We start from the raw sequence: 18,244 nt of genomic DNA on the forward strand, positions 1-18,244 counted from the left end.
TGCTTTCCAGCTATTTTCTCAACCGAGTTAGAATTCTCACATAGCGTTCACATCATAATAACAAGAGTGGAAAATAAAACTAACATTTGAACTTTCAGCTAGTTGAGGAGATAACATACATTTTACACTGCAAAACTAGTTCTTGGCTTTTTTATGCCACTGTCAGAGACTGTTTTGACTTGCCTTTTTGCAATTTCAATAGCCTACTAATGTTTTGTAACAAAACATCAGCTGTGAAAGACGTTTGCAGTTTTAGCAGTGCCAATAAAACAGGAGAAGAAAATGCAGACAAAAATTATTTCCTGAATTAATACGAGCCACAGAGACACTCACATTTGCCCGTGTGGCTCGGTGTCACCGACTCCCACATCTAGAACCTCGACTCCTCTTTGTTCTTCAAAGGGATGCAGTAATCATCATTCATTTCCACCGCTTTGATGGTTAGATAGCAAACGCCCGAGAAACCCATGGAGACATTAGCACATACAGCCGCAATGTCTAATAAGACAGCTATTTGCATAAAAGATCAGCCACAATTTAGAATGTGTTGTGATAGATGTGGAAAGGGAATAACAGATCTATATTAGCATGTACGAAACCGAGATTGTTTTCACAATTTAATTCCTCGGGGACTGTGGCTCATCACCTTCTCTTGTAAAGAATCCTGCATTCCCTGAGGAAGCAACTTGCCACGAGCCAGAGTTAAACTAAAATATGGATTAATAAGAGATAATATTTATTATTTATGAACCTTGCTGTACGAGTGGTTTCCAACATAACTTTCTGATCAGATTTCCATAACAGAAAAGCCTGTAACCTTTATGAGTCACAAAGTGATGTGAAAAGCGCATTTTCCCCATGTAAAATAGCAATGGTCATCCTGCAGTAAATGGTCATCTTAACTTTACTGTAAATGAAATTTGCACTCCAGTCTTTCCCAGACGTCTCTGGCTGCTCCACCGCCTCCGCTGTCAGCAAGTGGAGGATCTGGCCCTTCCTCCGTTTCCTTGCCGAACGGAAGGGATGGGCAGTGCGCCATGCCCCCTGCACCCCCGGCAGCCTTCGGGTCCCTGGAATTTTAATGACTACATAACCATTTAAAAAAAAAAAACACATAAAGGAGCTTGTCACTGCTCTTTTTACAGGCTACTGAAAATACTTCAAGAGTAATTTCAGATCATTTGAAGGCAACGTGAGCCCTCCTCAACTTTCAAGATTTTACAAAAGATGGTTTTAAGAAAATGACGCAAGGCCCAATGGAATGATTCTTTGTTTACTGCTATTTCAGAGATACTACAAGGTCAAAAGACATCTTTGCTCTTGTGGTACCCTTCACTGTTTTTTCACCCTCTTTCTCTTCCCTTCTAGTAATTCACCTTTGAAGGCTTACACCCTCAGAAGAACACATAATTTTTCTTTTCCTCCTCTTTTATTCATAAGCAGTGACTGATAATAATTAATACACACAATAAATTGCCTGTTATAACCTATAACCGTCAATAGTATTCTGTGAGATAAAAACCACTTCTGAATGTCCATTCAAGGCCTGACCCACAGGAGCATTTAAATCCCAACTCACTATTCTTGATGCATACACAGCCTGTATCAACCAAAAAAAAATTAAAGCAATTACTTTAATAAACTAGAAATATACCATGAATGACTTCAGAAATACTAATAAAAAACAAACACGGGGTCTATACAGCAAAAGATTGCACTTTGTGCATTTACGGTGCAATATGAATGATTAATAGCAGTGATAAGGCTTAAAGTGTGAGCCAGTGAACACTCAAAGATCCACATTATGTGCACGTGTACAAACTTTCTTGGAGGTGATATTTGATAGCATGTCTGTATTCTTCAGCAATAAGATGACTAAATATTAATAGAGAGCACATTAAAGAAATAAAAATAATCAATGAAATGACTGGTTTTGTAGCTGACATATAGCTAGTCAGTTGAGAAAAAAGCAAGTATAAATTCAGGACAGAAAAAATCCACTAGAGAATGTGAAAGTACTGGGCCAGGTCTTCAGCTCTAATTGAAAATGCAGGTGAACGCACAGTGAATACCTGCATATATGTAGAAGTACTTTATCCTTAATTGCAAATGCATATCTAACCTGAAACCCCCCCCTTTTCTTTTTTTCTTCGTTGTTGAATGCAATGCAGGTTGATAATGTGAATTCATAACACAAATCATTTTTTAATAGGATTCAAAGCTTACTGATGTCAGTGAAAGAACTGGTCTTTTACCAGTCAATTCCATAGCTCACAGTTTAATAAATAATGGATATCAAAACCCTTACAAGTTACAAGAGAGCAAAAATAGCCTTTTATCCTCCTCGGGTAAAATCCAAGGAGCACATCAGATCCTCTGCAAACATCAAGTTATTCCAAAGAACTGGTGACAATGCATTTCAAGTGGGAAGCCGTTTGCATTTTGGAAATCGTTGCTGTTAGTTATTTTAATTGGCTTTTTTTTTGGTGTACTGCTGAAGTACAGTAACTAAGGTCTGTCTGTACAGCAGTGGAAGAAATGTAGTTGAAGTAACCTGCAGACAAAATTGCAAGAATAATGCAGCTGCATACTTTAACCATACTTCAGCCAAGAATCTAAAAACCTTTACTACTATTACTTAAAAAAAAAACCATACAAACAAACAAGCAAAAAAAGTCCATTCACGTCCTATAAGTCTTACAGTAGTCTTCACCATTCCTCTGCAAAGTCTGTCTCAAAGGATGAGATTATTATTTCAAAGGAAAGAGTACCTGCCCAGGGTGCTTCCTGCAGAATGTAGCGCTACTTTGGGCATTTATTTCATTTTCTTTTAATAAAAGGAATTTAACATTTATTTACTTAATTTAACCTTGAAAGAACAGAGGTGATTAAAATTCAGTTAAATCTGGGAAAATGAATCAAATGATCCATAACTCCAGTTGAATGAATATTGCTAAAATAATTGTAACATTCTACAGAACAAAAAATGCTGTACCATATCCCAAGATTAAAACCATCTAGGAAGTACGACTTTTATTCTGACATAGATCAGGCTGTTTCATAGCTTCATGTAAGCAGGAGGAGCAAAATGCACATTGTTACTTCCAGTAAATCCCCTTTGCGCTCCAGGGAAAGGAGCTGCTCTGTTGTTTGTTAGTTATACAACACCTACGAAACCCACGAAATTAGCTCCAAATTTATTTCACAAAAGTAGTACACAGGTAATAGTCCATATGAATATTCAGCATATTCTCCAGGCTGTTTCAAAATCCTGAGGCAATATATTACAAAAAATAAATTTCATCAACAACCCAGATTAGTTCCACCTAATTCCAGGAAGGTAAGTGAGACGCCCAAGTTATGCAGGAGGCCACCTCTGCTCCCTTTACCGTGAATGGAGATGCAATGGCAAGGAATCCAAATTGCCTCTGGCAATTTGGATTTGGAAAGCATAGCTTTCTTGCCACGCTCCTAAACCTCCCCTAAGGACCTAAAATTTGGTGGGATTATTTAAGACCAAATATTTGCATTTGCTCCTCTAGCAAAAAGTCTACTTCCTTGTACTAGGCGTAAAACGTTTTTAAATATCTGAAAAGTTGAAAAGATTATCATTAAATGTATCCATGACAGCCAAGAAAAAAGCGAAAATTTCAAGGATTGTAAACCTGACTAAATTTTTTTTAAAAGACTTTGTAATTATGTAAATTTGGGGTTTTTAAGCAAAAAGATGATATTAAAAATGTCAAAGGTTCCTTCCATTCCCAGTAGAGTACAATTTGTCACAGCTTCTATAGAAAGAAGAATCAAAATGTACTAGGCCAAAACTCACTTATAAAAAATTACTTATATAGAAGATATCTGTTTGGCAATTGGTGTTACACTTGTTATAAAAACAATATGACATTTCTCAGAAGAATATTTCTATTTGTAGCGATTCTATGCACCTTACATTTACTTTTCATTATTAGGATTTGTTATTTGTCTCCAGAACCAAATTCCCCACTCACTTCAAAGCCGAGTAGAGCTATACCATCTGTGAAACATATATTCATTTTAATATGAAGACAGATCTTCATCTGAACAAATTTAAAATTCCAAACGTTCAAAGATGAACTTTTTTTTTCATTTTTTATGAATATAGGACGGCACTGGTGTGTCAAGAAAATATCCTTAAAGAAGTTCATGAAGGAAAAAAGCATACATGTGGTTCGATTCTGCCTTGCCAGACAGTTCAAAATGCAGTATTTCCCAGAGGAGAGAGTAATCTCTGCTAAAGGGAAAATTACACGATAAATTACACCATATGCAGTATTTCAGATTAAGATTCTTCAAAATAACAGAATCCGTTTAAAGTTGGGTGGGTTTTGGGGGGGGGGACTATGGTAGAAATCAGAGGTAAAAAGGGTGGTAAGAGAACGGGCATCCACACCACCCCAGTTCCCAGAGGCACATCCACCAATGATGGATACAGCCTCCGGTGGGAGCAACCACAGATGCTGTACAGACACTTCTGTGGTCTGAGGGTAAGTACAGACGACACACCACCACCACGCCTGCACAAGATGGAAACAAAGCATGCGCTCTCCGCCTCACCAGTTAAAACTTCATCGAGTCAAGAGCAACGGTGAGAAACAATTACTTGCTCCGTCTCAGTAATTGAAGCGGCAGCAGCCAACGTTTTGCGGTTCGGTCAAATCCAGGCAGTTTTATTCCCTCTTTGATCCCCACCACACCCCCCTTCAGCACTCATTTCCTTTGATGAAGTAGGGAATAATTTAAATAACAGGTATAAAGCTAGAGGTCATAGACCTTAAATTTCAATATCAGCTAAGTCTGCCTAAGCACTTCACTGCTAATATGTTATGAAGTTACAATTCTGAGATTTAATAGAGCACCACGTGTTCTATGACGTCTTATTCCAAAACCTCAGGAACTTTGTTTTGCCCTGCTAGGTGTTACAGCAGGGGAGGAGTGACTTCTTTCCCTTCTTTAAACCGGAAAATAGCCCTCTCCTCCCCTCTCCTCTCTCTTTAGTTTTGAGAAGTGACAAAAAGTCCATTTTTTACAGATGTTACTCCTTTCCTGGGACTGCCACAAGTCATAGCTTGCTATGAGCTTGGGTGCTTTAATTATATACACTTGTCAATTCCTCATTTGTAGATTTTAAGCTTAGGCTCATTTTTGACGGAAATGAAATTCTTATTTCTTCCTTCAGTGAGAAGAAATATTTAGGCAGTAATTATACTTCCCTTTAGCATATCCATCTTAAACTACAGTTCACAACCATCCAGAGGACAGAAAGTCTGTTTCACGATGTTTTCAATACTGAAAAATGGGATAACGACCTTCAGTGAGAATAAATCTTGTAACTTTTGAAGTTATTCACGCGCAAAAAAATTTGGAACAATAAGTAATTCCATATTGATTTCTTCTTTGTTTCTACTGTGCCTTTTTCTCCCACTTGCATTATCTCGGACCATTAAAAATCCAAAATTTCTGAGTGAATTATTTAAAAGTTGAACTAGTTCCTTTCAAGAAATATATCAAAACAAGACAACTGCTGGAATTTTTCTTTTGCTCTCATGCTATTTTTAAAAAAAATGCTTTTTAAACTATTTTAAAGCTAAGTTTCACCTTATTTTTCCCCCCATTAATTCTAATATCTATATCCCATCTATTTTGTCTATCATTCCAGAAGAAAGCCAGCTCTCAGCAAATAGTCCATTCCTGCTTGACAATCAACCTAATAACTGAAAACCAGAAGAGAAAACAGCCACAAACAAGCCCCACAAGCACAAAACCGGGAGGCAGACAAATGTGCCCTTCTGTTCTATATTTCACTGTACTATAATACGATGCCCCATCACACATGAGTTCAAGTCACAGTAATTGCTAAAACTGGTCACCATGTTTATAACCTAATGATCGCCCTCACTTCTTACCTTGAGCAAGCATGCAAAAGCTGAAAGCAGGCTACAAATGACAGCAGCAAATAACACTTCAGTACACGCAGACCTCATCGTAACACTTCAGCAAAACTGAATTATTAGTTCCATTACTAAACCTGGTGTTCAAAAGGACTTAAAAGGTAATCTTTCCATCCAGCACTCAGAACGAATGTGGGTTTTTTCCTTTCTCTGAAACTACTGCAGCTCAGTAAGTATTAAATACACTGATCTATGAATGAAGAAAAATACTTTTATGCCACTTTTGTTGTCTCACATGCTGTATTAGGCATTCTGGAAAGCAACTCAGCTTTAAAAAAAATAAACCTACTCTAGTCACAAGGCAAAACAAACATTAAGTGTAAAGAGTTTGAATTTGGTCATTTGGGCATTTATGTTTTCTTCTACTTTTCAGTAACTGATTAAAGACAGAATAACCTGTAAATCCTCTCCATAAAGAGCAGAAGATAAAACTGACATACTTTTCTGTAGCCTTAATGCAATACATCATTTTTTGTATTTTTTCTTAAAATTGTCTGAGGTGAGAACCAGTAGATAAACCAGTAGATAACTTTGTGTTAACATATCAAATGTAAAGCCCAGACCTACAGCACTTAATAATGCGCTTAATAGCCAGGCTGAGTGATCAGACCCATAGAAGTTAGCAGCAGCATTTTCAAAACCAAGTCCTACTCTATCGGTTTTGAAGGATTAGGCCATAATTGGGTGAAGAGTTTAATACGGCTTAAATAACATCAGCTCAGTAGTTTCCAAAGTAGTTCAAAACAATAGGCCAAGCACGCTCACTGCAGATTATATCTAAATTGCTCAAGACTCGGCTCTCCTGAAACCTACCTAGAGATCCCATTAAAGGCAGTGATTTTTTAAGATAAAGACTTAAGTAATAGCTTACATGATACCATCTCTGGAGGAGCTTTATGTTCTATTTGGGCAAACAAGGAACGTAAGATCATTGATATCTATCAAAAATCTGAATCTTGAACGAAAAATTGAATTAAAGGAGTGGATCAAAAACAGACTAAAACTGTCATATGCGCCAAATGAAAAAATAAGCTTTGATAGCCATCAGAAAATGTGGTAAACTGTTTACTTGCCTCATATTACGGTAGAGGAGGGAAGTGTGGAGTGCAGCTGGGAAGAAAAGGCAGCAAAAAGAAAAATCAACAACTAGCAGAAAAGTATCAGCTGAAATATCAGAAAGTCATATGAAAATCTGAAGGTCCCAGATTTTCTGGGAGAACATCTCTTCATAAACCCTAGCCTAAGACAAAATGGCAGATGACAATCCACTCCATTCGCTCTAATTTCCTGAGTGCATCTCTCTAAAAACTAGGGGTTTGCACATGCCCCTGGCTAGAGTAAAAGGAGACTGTATACTTCAGCATTACCATAAGGTTTTACTAGGAGGAGGGGGATATAATGCCTCCAATATAGCCTTGTAGACTGCATACAACAAAAAAACCCAAACCTGCCAGAGCATACAGTAACATGAGTTCAGCCTGGCTTCCCGAAGGACAAAGATTCAACACCAACGCCACAAGAAAGTGCAGGTCTGTTCTGTTCCCGCTACAATTGCTCAGTCCAGCCACTACTGTACCAAAAGCTGTACAACCTTGTAACCAAGCTTAAGAAGTCTAGGGAGAGCTGGGTCAACTCTGAAAACAACTTTAGCTAAGTTGCTTCTGCTTTTAACTTCCAAAATACTCTATCCCATGCACTCAGCTTTACAGCTGTCCCAGTTGTTTCCATACTCTTTTTTTCTTTAATTATTTTTAATGAGGTGATTAATGAAAATCTATACCAATATAGTACAGGGGAAACATCTTTCTTCATTATTTCCAGCACTGACGGTGCTTAAGTCTGAAGGCTCAAAACCAGACAAGTTTGGTCACAGAGCCATTGCCCTGAGATTTTTTCTACACACACCATTCCCTTCCCTTGAAGGTCTCCTCAAGGTATGGTACATATTCTAGAGTCCTTCTATGGTCACGATACAGAATTGAACCAAGCCTACACAATATACATTACTTGTGTGCAATAAATGACAAAATGCAAGTGCTTTGAATTCTTTACTCTGCATATATGGCTATGTTTTAGTACGGTACCCACATTTAGATCATAATTTCCATGAGTCTATATAAACATGCATGAAGACAAACAGGCTCTCTTCCCATGTAGAACTGGAAGAATTCATCCAGAAGCTTTGCTTTGTAAATCATTTCAGATGTATTTTACTGAAGTCATAAAGGATATTAGCAAGTGCGCTGGGACCTTTTGTTTTAAATTATGATCTGTTACTTTAACAGAAGTTACTAATATTATTTAACCCCACTGGTGTACTTAAAATGAAAATCGTTTCAAGCTTTTTTAAATAGGTTTTGTCTCTATAATAATCATTTTTCCAGAATACCCTCTTCCTAAATTATTTAGCCTGTTGGTCTGCTGCTTCGTATACCCAGGCTTTCAAATTATCCTATCTTTTAGAATAAAAAGGTAAACAGCAATCTAATAATGTTTTATTAACCGTTTCACTCCAAATTATGGAAAGATTGATTCATAAATTAAACAGCAAATATCAAAAAAATCCAAAGAAAGCAACATCCATCTGACCATTTTATGATTGCAGAACCAAAAAAAGAAAACCCCAAATTTTTAACTGCTGCAATTCTTTGTGGTTCCATTAAAATCATACTAGAGTTTAATCACACCAAAGTCTAAGGCTGAAAAAACATCTTATAGAGAGCTTTCCACAATGCATACATAAGACAAAAAAGAATCAATGCTTTCCATGCCCTCTGTAACAGGAGGAAACGACAAATTCACACAGATACGGCATAGCCTTGCCTAGGACACCCAACACTGCCTGTGCAGGAGGGCCTCTGCAGCAGCCAGGTGGGAGAGAGAGCGAATAAGAGCTTGCTGAGGTCCAACATGGGTGAAGGTAGACGTGTGGTCAGAAACATCACGGCAAGCGTAAGCCCACTCTCAGGCACACCTACCAAAGGTAATACCATTAATAGAAGTAAGCCTCTGTCTTCCAGGACCTTCATCATGCTTTCAAATCTTTCAGGATGTGTTTTTCATAGAAATTAGACCTAGATGCAACATTCCAGCACTGGTCTTGTTAAAGGGATTTAAACCACCCTTCTCCCTCTCCCCCCACCTCTACTAGGCTGCACCAGGCCTTCTTGTCACTGCCCTGCACTTGAATCCCTTTCGGCTACAGGTGCTTCCTCACAAACCCCAATTCTTCCCGTAGTCACGCCTTTAACAAGATAAAATCTTCCACTCTGCACACACATCCAGCATTCCTTCTTCCTTGACACATTAGTAGACAAACTGCATTTAAACAAACTTCTATTGCCATGATCACAGCCGTGCTTTAAACTTCATCCCCTCTTCATCAATCCAGCAATCACTGAGCCATCCATAGTTTGTCACTATTGCTTTTATGTTTACACCCAGACAATTGACTAAAACAGCAAAAAGCATCACACCCAACACAAACGCTGGGGAGAGTCCCCACAAGCTCTCATCTGTTGACAGTCGCCTCCAGCCATTACTTCTGAGTGCTGGCTGGCAGCTCACCAGCTCTTTATCCGTTTTATTGTTACTGTACAGTCCTAATTTTTAAATTAATTTTAGTTGAGTAACAGTAAATCAAAGACGTAATCAAATTTAAATGTCAGCTATACAAGTAGTGTACTTTCAGTTTGACAGCCAAGACACCAAAACAAAACAAGTAATACACTGCTTCAGGTTAAGTGTTTCCTTTTGGCAAGAACTAAGTAATACAAAACTGGTCTAGCAGTAAAGTGATGTAATCTTAATTGGCGGCAGCATGATCAGCTCCACATAGGAGTGCAACACTGAAAGCGCCTACTGGACAATTTCTATGGCATACCTACTACGTGAAAGAAACACCTATGTTTTTTTAATATGAGCTTTTAGGCCTGATCACTTTTAAGGGCAGACAAAACCACGAGGTGAGAGTTTAACTAGAGATGGTGATATGCTAAAGCCAAGTACTGAAATGTCCACATTGACTCGGTACAGTAACAAGTTGAAAACAAGGTAATTTAAAATAGAAAGTTTAAAACATGTTCAAGTTGAAACTATAAGGGAGTCTCATGAACAAGCTCTGGGTATCTGAGAGGCTTTGAGATGTTGCTGACCCCAGGGCGTTTAATCACCTCTCTGCCAGGGATGAGCAGCCTGTAAGAAAGGGCAACAGAAGGGGGTACATTCTGCCCCCAGGACCCCATTCTTAGCCTACACTCAGTGCAAGCCACCCAAAAAGAAATGTGAGTTGAGGTGAGGGAAGCAAACTGAGCTGCGGGTATCGCTGGCTTTTCTGTACAGACTGCGATCTGAGGGGTGGGGAGAAGACGACCAGCTGGCAGCATCTTAAACCACAGCATCTAAGGCTTCCAGAGCACATCTGTCAGAGCCATGCGTGAATAAATTTGAGCATAAGAGTTTGTAGAATTGAGAACTTCATATGTAAAGATTACAATGAAAACACAATAGATAAAAGCACAAAAAGCTACAAAGGCTGATTGATAATGTAAATGTGAGAGGGAATTATCATGGGTAAACTTAACCTTTTCTTCATTTACACCACAGAGCACAGCCGGAGAGAAAACAATTGAAACTTTGAAATCTACTGCATTTCCAACCCAATCTGTTTCCCACTATAAAAAACAGTTCATAACATGAAAGGTTATTTTGTTCCATTATTTATTTTATTTGAATGGAAATACATGAGGATAGGTTTGGCTTTCTGGCTAGAGGCAACCAACTACAGGCAATTTAACCCCATCCTTTATTTTGTTGTCTTACTTAAGAATAGAAATAACAGCATTACTAGCTGACAACAAACTTCTGTACAAAACAGTGCGCTTCAGTTTGCCCTCTGGATTTTAACTTCCCAGTACCATTCTCAACATTAATCCAGTGCTAACCTTTGCTCTTTACCTCTCTCATATTTGCCCTTTCTGGTATAAGTGACTTCTCCACCATCAGCTTCTGCCGTCAGAACAGTCTTTCCGCATTTATTCACTTCACCAGTTCAACATGTATTCCTGGATTTCTATTTCACCCTTCCTCTCCTATCTCCCATCCTTCTTCACACCTGCTATTGGGTTTACATTGCCTAATTCGTCACACCATGTCTTTCTGATTCTGTCATGTTTTTGATGGCAAAACATACCAGATGAAGGATGATGCCAAGAACAATCACAACACATGAATAAGCAATATTTTGTTGATGTACGAATTATCATATTTAACATTGCAAAAAGTCCTCAAACACAATAAACTGTATTATATAAAGCTCCATTGTATCATTGCAATATGTGGTTAGAGAGGCACAATCAAACTCAAAATTACTAACACTGACTTTTAGCCTTGCTGCTAAAAAATGCAGAAGAAATGGGAAACAAAGGGATTAGCGCTGTCCACGTTAAGAATGCCTGGAGTAAGTGTTTACTCAGCCCACTGAATTACAGGGGTATCTATGCACAGCTAGTGATACAAAAGCACCTGGGGTGCCTCGACATTTTCCCATGACCTTCAAACGTAATTCTAATGAATAAAAATGTATCAGGAATCATAGGCTGTTACAGATAATTTTGGGATAATAAAGCTGCATTAAGTATTACTTGCAAAAACACATGCAAGTGCTTTTTCTTCTTCTGTAGCAGCACCGGTGACCACCTCTGTTTGCCATTACCTGAAACAGAGTTCCTTCTTAAATGACAACGACCACTGTTTTTCTGGAACTATCTTTCCTTCTTATCTTCTTTCCAAAGGGATAAAAAGTCTTACCTGCTTATTCTGTGTGTCAAAAAGACTAAAACCGATTATTAAAGAGCCATAACATAAATTACGTTTCTTCATCTCCTCTACCAACAACACCATGATGTTTATGTTGTGCATAACACTGCAATGATATACGAGATCATCAGCTTGGTAACTAAAAGCAGTTTCACTGTGCCTGTGATTGATAAACTATGGAAGTATTAAAACATTAAAAATGTTAATCTTTGTAATAATCTCCTGAAAAGTTTTTATATTAATTTAAACCATCGATCATTTTAATATTTAATCACTGCAGACTTCATTTGAAATGAGGATAGCCATTCACTGAAAAGCACTTCATTTTTTATTTAAAAAAATGATCAGCTTGTATGCATTCTGTAAATCTCTTCACATTTTTTCCTCAATAAAAAGTCAACCTGCAAGCAAATGAAAAACTCTACAAGAGCAGAAAAATTGAAAGCAGAGTTTGTGTCAGAAAGCATAGACTTTTGCTATCCTGTTTCCCAGGAGTAACTATTACAACGGTAGTATCACGAGAGGGTCAGAGGATTGAGGGAGACTTCTACTGTAAATGAAAATCATTAGCTTCTTTGTCTACACCTTACAATCATCTATGTTTCGTTCTCTTTATGTATCTCATAACACATAACAATTTACTTATGAAGAATAAGTACTTAATAGAGTGACTTGTCTCTCCAAGATGATATTAAACTGTTTTAGGGTTTTTTAACGTGACCCCATTTTGTAACATGAGCCTGCTTTAGACACATATAAAGACTTTCCAAACTATCCTATCCTCGTCTGTAATTCACAGCTTGTCTTGCCTAATGAAAAATTTAGATTAATATGGAAATATCCCAAAGGAAAACAAAACCAAGACCTTCCTAGTTATGAGAAAAATCTTATGGAAGCTCTAAAATTCCAACTGTGATTAACTGTAACTAATCTTGATGGTATTTGGTTTCTTTTGAAAGATTTTTAAAACTATGTAAGAAACAAAAACTAATTTATGGTATCAAGAAACGAATTTCACAGAAAAATCCAAGGGATATGTCTTCATTGCATTGCAAAGAACCCCCCCTCATCTTGTTTTCTAGGTAGAATCTAAAATTGGATGGTTCCTGGAGCTACTACCATAAAGTAGAGTTTAAGTCATCCTTTAAGATTGGGCTGTAGGATCTGGCTGAAATATTTGAACAAGGTAGATCCTAGATATACACTGGGCGGTATCACAGGTTAATATATTAGCTTACATGACTAGCCTTTGTTCTGGATTTATGACCAATAGGGAATTAGAGGATTTTCCCGTACCTGCTATAAAACTCACAGACAAAACTGGCTTCCTTTTCTGAAGGGGCTGCAGAGTGTAATGGCAAGAGCTATGAAGTTCGGGAGCTGGCAGAAGTGCATGTGTAATCTTCCAGTGCATATAAACTTGATATTTGAAGAGCTCCCACTTCTATGTTGAAATAACTAAGTATTTTTCTATATCGCTTTTGCAGATACAAAATAACTATTTTGGACAGACTAAGAAGCTAATTGTAGAACGCTGTTGTAATCTCTACTTGGCTAAATTAACAAATCAAATTCACACAATTACAGGATTGTTGATGCTGGAAGGGACCTCTTGAGGTCATCTACTTGGGCTCATCTACTCAAACAGGTTCAGCTGGCAGACTATACATAAGTTATAGAACTATAAATTATAAAATAAATTACAAAAAGGATTTACAGATTGAAGCGAGAACAAGAGAAAAAAGTGAGCAACTGCCCTTTCCTAAAACATGTGTCAACTGTTTGTATTGGTGTGATTAATTTATTTCAAAGTCAACACTTCGTTTTCTCTATGTTCACGCAGAGTACTGACCTGAAGTAGGCTTACATCTTCACAGCTTCCATGAAGACAGAAAACAAGTCCTAAAAGGGTAAATGATACTAATTCATGATCAAGGATAATTATGCCAACAACAGCATCTGCCAATTTTTCCTTCGTGAGCTGACAAGCTATTTTCTGAATAACAAACTTTGCCCCTAGCCCGTTTTGTACCAAGAGGTGAAGTGATTAAGAAATGGTTCCATTTTCACCATACTTGTAGATTTTTGTGTATCCCTTAAACGTTACTTTTAAAGGTTTCCACTGTGTAAGTCACACACCAGTAGCAAAGGCTGGAAGAAAGTCAACATGTCTTTATCAAGAGGTACCCTTCCATTCTGATCATCTCTTTAGGAATGAGCCTGGTCCTCAACAGCAAAGAACTTGATCCCTGTATAACATGCAACTGAATTACCCTGAGTGAATGTGTGTGCCATACATACAGTCCAGTTACACCACGAGTTCTTTTAAAGGGGCCTGCTGGTACTACGCTCTATCCTCGTAACTATGTAGGCTGACGTAAGGCAGAGCAGTTTGAGCCACACGAATACGCTGGCAGAAATCCCTGCCAACACTTCACATTTAGAAATATTGCCGCTCCCATATTTCTGCCCAGAATTTTCTGAGCAGAAGCCTGACCAGCACACTCTGCAGAAGAAAACACAAAGGAGTCCAATGTACCCGGAACACATCACGCCTGCAAGGTAAACAACAGCCAGCTCAACAAGTCCAGGTTGTACCAGATTTACTACATATGCAGAGCCGGCTAACCACATACATACGGCACGTGCAGCAGCTCTAACACGTCCTGGTCTCACTGCGTGTGGGGGGTCAGCCTACACACACAGAGCAGCTGTTTGTCCAGCTCCCAGGCACCCAGAAACCCCAGAGACGGGGTTACACACTTACGCCCCCCAGCCACGCACTATGCTGCCTGGTGGGCAGTGCATGAGTTGACCTCATGAGGGAAAGCCGTGGGCACCCTCACAGGCTCCAGTCAGTTCAGCCAGCCTGACGGCCCCCGGGCCAGGCCCCAAACACTGCCCTCGCCGAGGAGGCTCCCGGTAAGGGGTTTCTTTCCCTACAACTCGGCTACTGACAGCCTGACGGAGGACCCTGCCTGGCACCAGCCGCCTGCAGGCATGGAGCAAACAGGCCAGGCAGCCGAGGAGCCCTGGGGGCTGCGTGAGGTGGCACGGCCAGGCCCAGCCCTGAGGGGATCCGCCCGCTCCCGCCTCGGGCAGAGCTCTCCCGCCGGGCGGGAAGAGACGGGGCTTTTCCCGCCCACACCCAAAATGGCCGCGGCGGCGGCCGCTGACCCCCGCCGCCCCCTCAGCCCACCTCCCGAGGGCGGCACCCGGCCACCGCCGGCGCCGCCCCGATTGGCAGCGCACTCCGGCCAATCGCGGAGGGGAGCGCTTTCTCCCGGCCAATGGCAGCGTGGCCCCGCGGCGGACAGCGGGCCGGCCGAGCGCGCCGCCAGTGCGGGCACTGCCTGCCCCCAGGCCAATGGCGGCGCCGGAGGAGCGGCGGGGCAGCGCGCGGGGGGGGAGCGGTTGCCGTGACAACCACAGGCCCGGCGGTGCCGGCCGGCCCTGGCGCCCGCGGCCCCTCGCCCACCCCGGGGAAGCGGCGCGGTACCTGGGGCCGAGCGGCGGAGCTCCGCCTCCTCCCTCCTCTCTCGGCGGGGCGACTTCCTGTGCTGGCGGGGCCGTCGCCACCGCCTCCTGCCCGAACGGCCTCCCCCCCGCCCCGCCTTCCCGCTCCCGCCCGCCTCGCTGGGCCGCGGCCTGCGACGGAGCCCCGGCGCCGGCCCGCCGGGGTGGGGGCTGACCCGGCCTCCGCCCTCCCGCCGCGCCCGCAGGTGCCTCGGGGAAGACCCTGGGGCAGAGACGGCCTCGGCCCCGCTGCCGGCTGCCCGCGCCTCTCGGTGGGTGTCTCTAAGGGTTTTCCAGGGGAGATGCTTTGAGGGAGGCTGGACGTTCACTCTTGCACTCTTCACACCCTCTGCTCCGTTTTTGCCTACCCGTGTCTGAATTGTTTCTCCAAACAGAGAGAATGAAAAGCAGTTAGCCACCTTCACATCATCCTAAGCCTGCTTGTGAGGGAACTTACATTTAAGATCCTAAAATCATACGTATGAGAAGTTATTAACCATGCCAGGTAGTTTTTCACCACCTCGAGATGATTCTAGGCTCCTTGCAACAGATGAGTCATTCACTTGGGCACAAGAAGCAAGCCACAGACCCTGGGAACAGCTTTCTGATTAGTATTGCAAGTGCACGCTTTGCCTCCTGCAAAATGGCAGTTGATAACCAAGTGTAACACTCCCCGGTAAGGAAAGATACACGAAAAAGAAATATTTGCATTTGTTTACCTCTGCAACTTAGGAGGTGAAAGCCGTACCCAGCTGAACTTCCCCATCTCTGTCGATGACACGCATACGGAGTGGAGAATGAGCCTACAGAAAACTTGATTAATCGGAGTTTCTGTCTGGCGTGTGTACCAAACCGCAGGGTTGTCTCCAGTCATTTCTGTAGCAAGCTTAATGGATGGCTGAAATGAAACAGCTTTCTTAGAAATACAGCCAATCCTGATTTCGAGTAATGAGACCCAAAGCTTTTTTTGTACCTTTTCTGCCAAGAAATCTCATAATAGGGGTATTTAACTGCTTTGGACATGGCAGTTCTCTGACGCAACCTTATGTTTTCTTCCCGGGGTATCTTGTCCCCTGTGGAACAGGGAGTGTCACACCCACTTTAGGCACCACCTCTTGATTTTTGTAACTTCTGCATGTTCAGAATTTTCAACAGTATTTCATTCATACTGTTAATGGTAAGACAAGAACCATGTATGTGTAAAATATGTCCACCTGATCTAGTGGGAGGTGTCTCTCACCGTGGCAGGGAGGTTGGAACTAGGTGATTTTTAAGATCACTTCCAACCTAAACCATTCTATGATTGTAGTTTTTAATAATTTATTTTGATTCCTTGATTATTTTAGTATGACTCAGTTAAACCCAATTCATTATTATGCTCATGGACATTTGAATATAGTGTTATGTGCAAAACAACAATCACATTCAAATAGCTGTTACATGTGATTTTTGACTGTGTAATCACAACCAAAAAAAGGAATATCAGAGTCGGTGTTTCCAGCTACATGATTTTGCATTATCTGAACAACCGCTGAGGAATTTCTCCTTGTGAGTCTTAGTAGCAAAATACATTTAGTCCTAGTTCAATTTCACCTAATTTCATCTCATCGTGATACTCATTTCACCACCAGGTTGTTCTAAGTAATAAACCTGTATATGCCCAGCAGCCTCGATACTGAATCCATAAAGAAGAAGTCATAAGGAATTATGACTTAATGAAAAAGCGCTCTACAGCCACTGAGAAATTGTCACCATTTTTAGTTTCACTGTCTTTAATTTCTTCATTCTTTAGAGGAATTCTTTTATCGGAACAAATGTTTGTTTCCCATTGCGAGGTTTCGTCTGCAGAGAAGGCATGTGTATTGGTGGAATGGTCAGGAGGGCGGTTGACATTTAGATGCTAAAAAGTACTACTGACAGGCTTGCTGTGTCTTCTAGGATAAGAAGCAGCTTGGGTGGAGTATATGTGTCATAGGATATTTATAATCAGTCTCTTGCAGGTATTAAATACACAAGGGATATAATTACTAAATACGTAACTATAACCGAAATGTGTATCTGAATGAATCAGAGAGGAATATTTTATTGATCTTGCCACACCCATCAGTTTTGGTGCCATGTCGCTTGAGAAGATGAATTGAAAAATCCAAAGTGTTTTTTAAACTTGCATGGTCTTATTTCACAAAAATTTAGAAGCAAATGTATGGGCCATTGTTTTTAATGACGGTCTTTTCCTGGTTTTCCTCCTACTTTTCATTTCTTCACAAGATCTTCAGCTTACTCTTGAAAATTTGACAAGAATCTGTCCCTTTTTGCTCTCCTTCTATGCAGTGGTTTTCAACTTTAAGATTTGTGAAAGATTTCTGAATAGAAGTTAAGGCTTCCTTTTCGTATTTGTCTTTTGCAGAGCTCCTAGAAGCAGTCCCTAAGCTTTTAGAGTTCAGTAGATAAAAGTTTGGAAAATGATGCTCAACGTCTTTGTTCCAAGTTGACAAGGCACATTAAATTAACATACAGAAAACTAACTCCCCCAAATGCAACAACTTGTCTGCTGTCTAACCTGATGTCTTCTCATGTATGTCTAACCGCCAGGTTAAGCTCAAAGATGTGAAAGAATGTTCTTATTTATTTTTGTTCCATTCCTTTTGCCATTACTATGAGTAAGAGTTCTGCCCCCTTCCCTCATCCAGGACTGTAGTCTGAATGTTGCCAATAAAGCAGCTATTTAATTGGTGCTGCTATTCAGGCTATCATTAAATCTTTCAGGTAATACCTTTCTCCAGTACTTCTGAAAGGTACAGTATTCCCCATCCAAGCAGGAAACTAAAACTCTCTTTGTGCTCCTGTCACTTCCTAACAATGTCATTTCTGGTGGCTTTGACAGATACAGTCTTTCTCTGCTCATATCCAACCAGAACTGCTGC

General features: G+C 40.5%; 1 protein-coding gene across 2 annotated transcripts in view; it reads right to left on the reverse strand.

Annotated features, from left to right (window-relative positions):
• Positions 1–15,408, reverse strand: part of TRIQK (triple QxxK/R motif containing) — a 63,745-nt gene extending 48,337 nt beyond the window's left edge. Inside the window, exons 1-2 of one of the 2 annotated variants that reach the window (XM_074577425.1) lie at positions 15,304–15,360; positions 13,657–13,706 (exon numbers count right to left, since the gene is read on the reverse strand). The gene's annotated coding sequence lies outside the window, so the exon portion shown is untranslated. Of the gene's footprint in view, positions 1–13,656; positions 13,707–15,303 lie in introns of both variants that reach the window. The other variant, XM_074577424.1, reaches the window with a different exon arrangement.
• Positions 15,409–18,244: the final 2,836 nt, after the last annotated feature.

The sequence above is a fragment of the Larus michahellis genome, chromosome 2, assembly GCF_964199755.1.
Source record: "Larus michahellis chromosome 2, bLarMic1.1, whole genome shotgun sequence".
In the NCBI taxonomy this organism is placed as follows: domain Eukaryota; kingdom Metazoa; phylum Chordata; class Aves; order Charadriiformes; family Laridae; genus Larus; species Larus michahellis.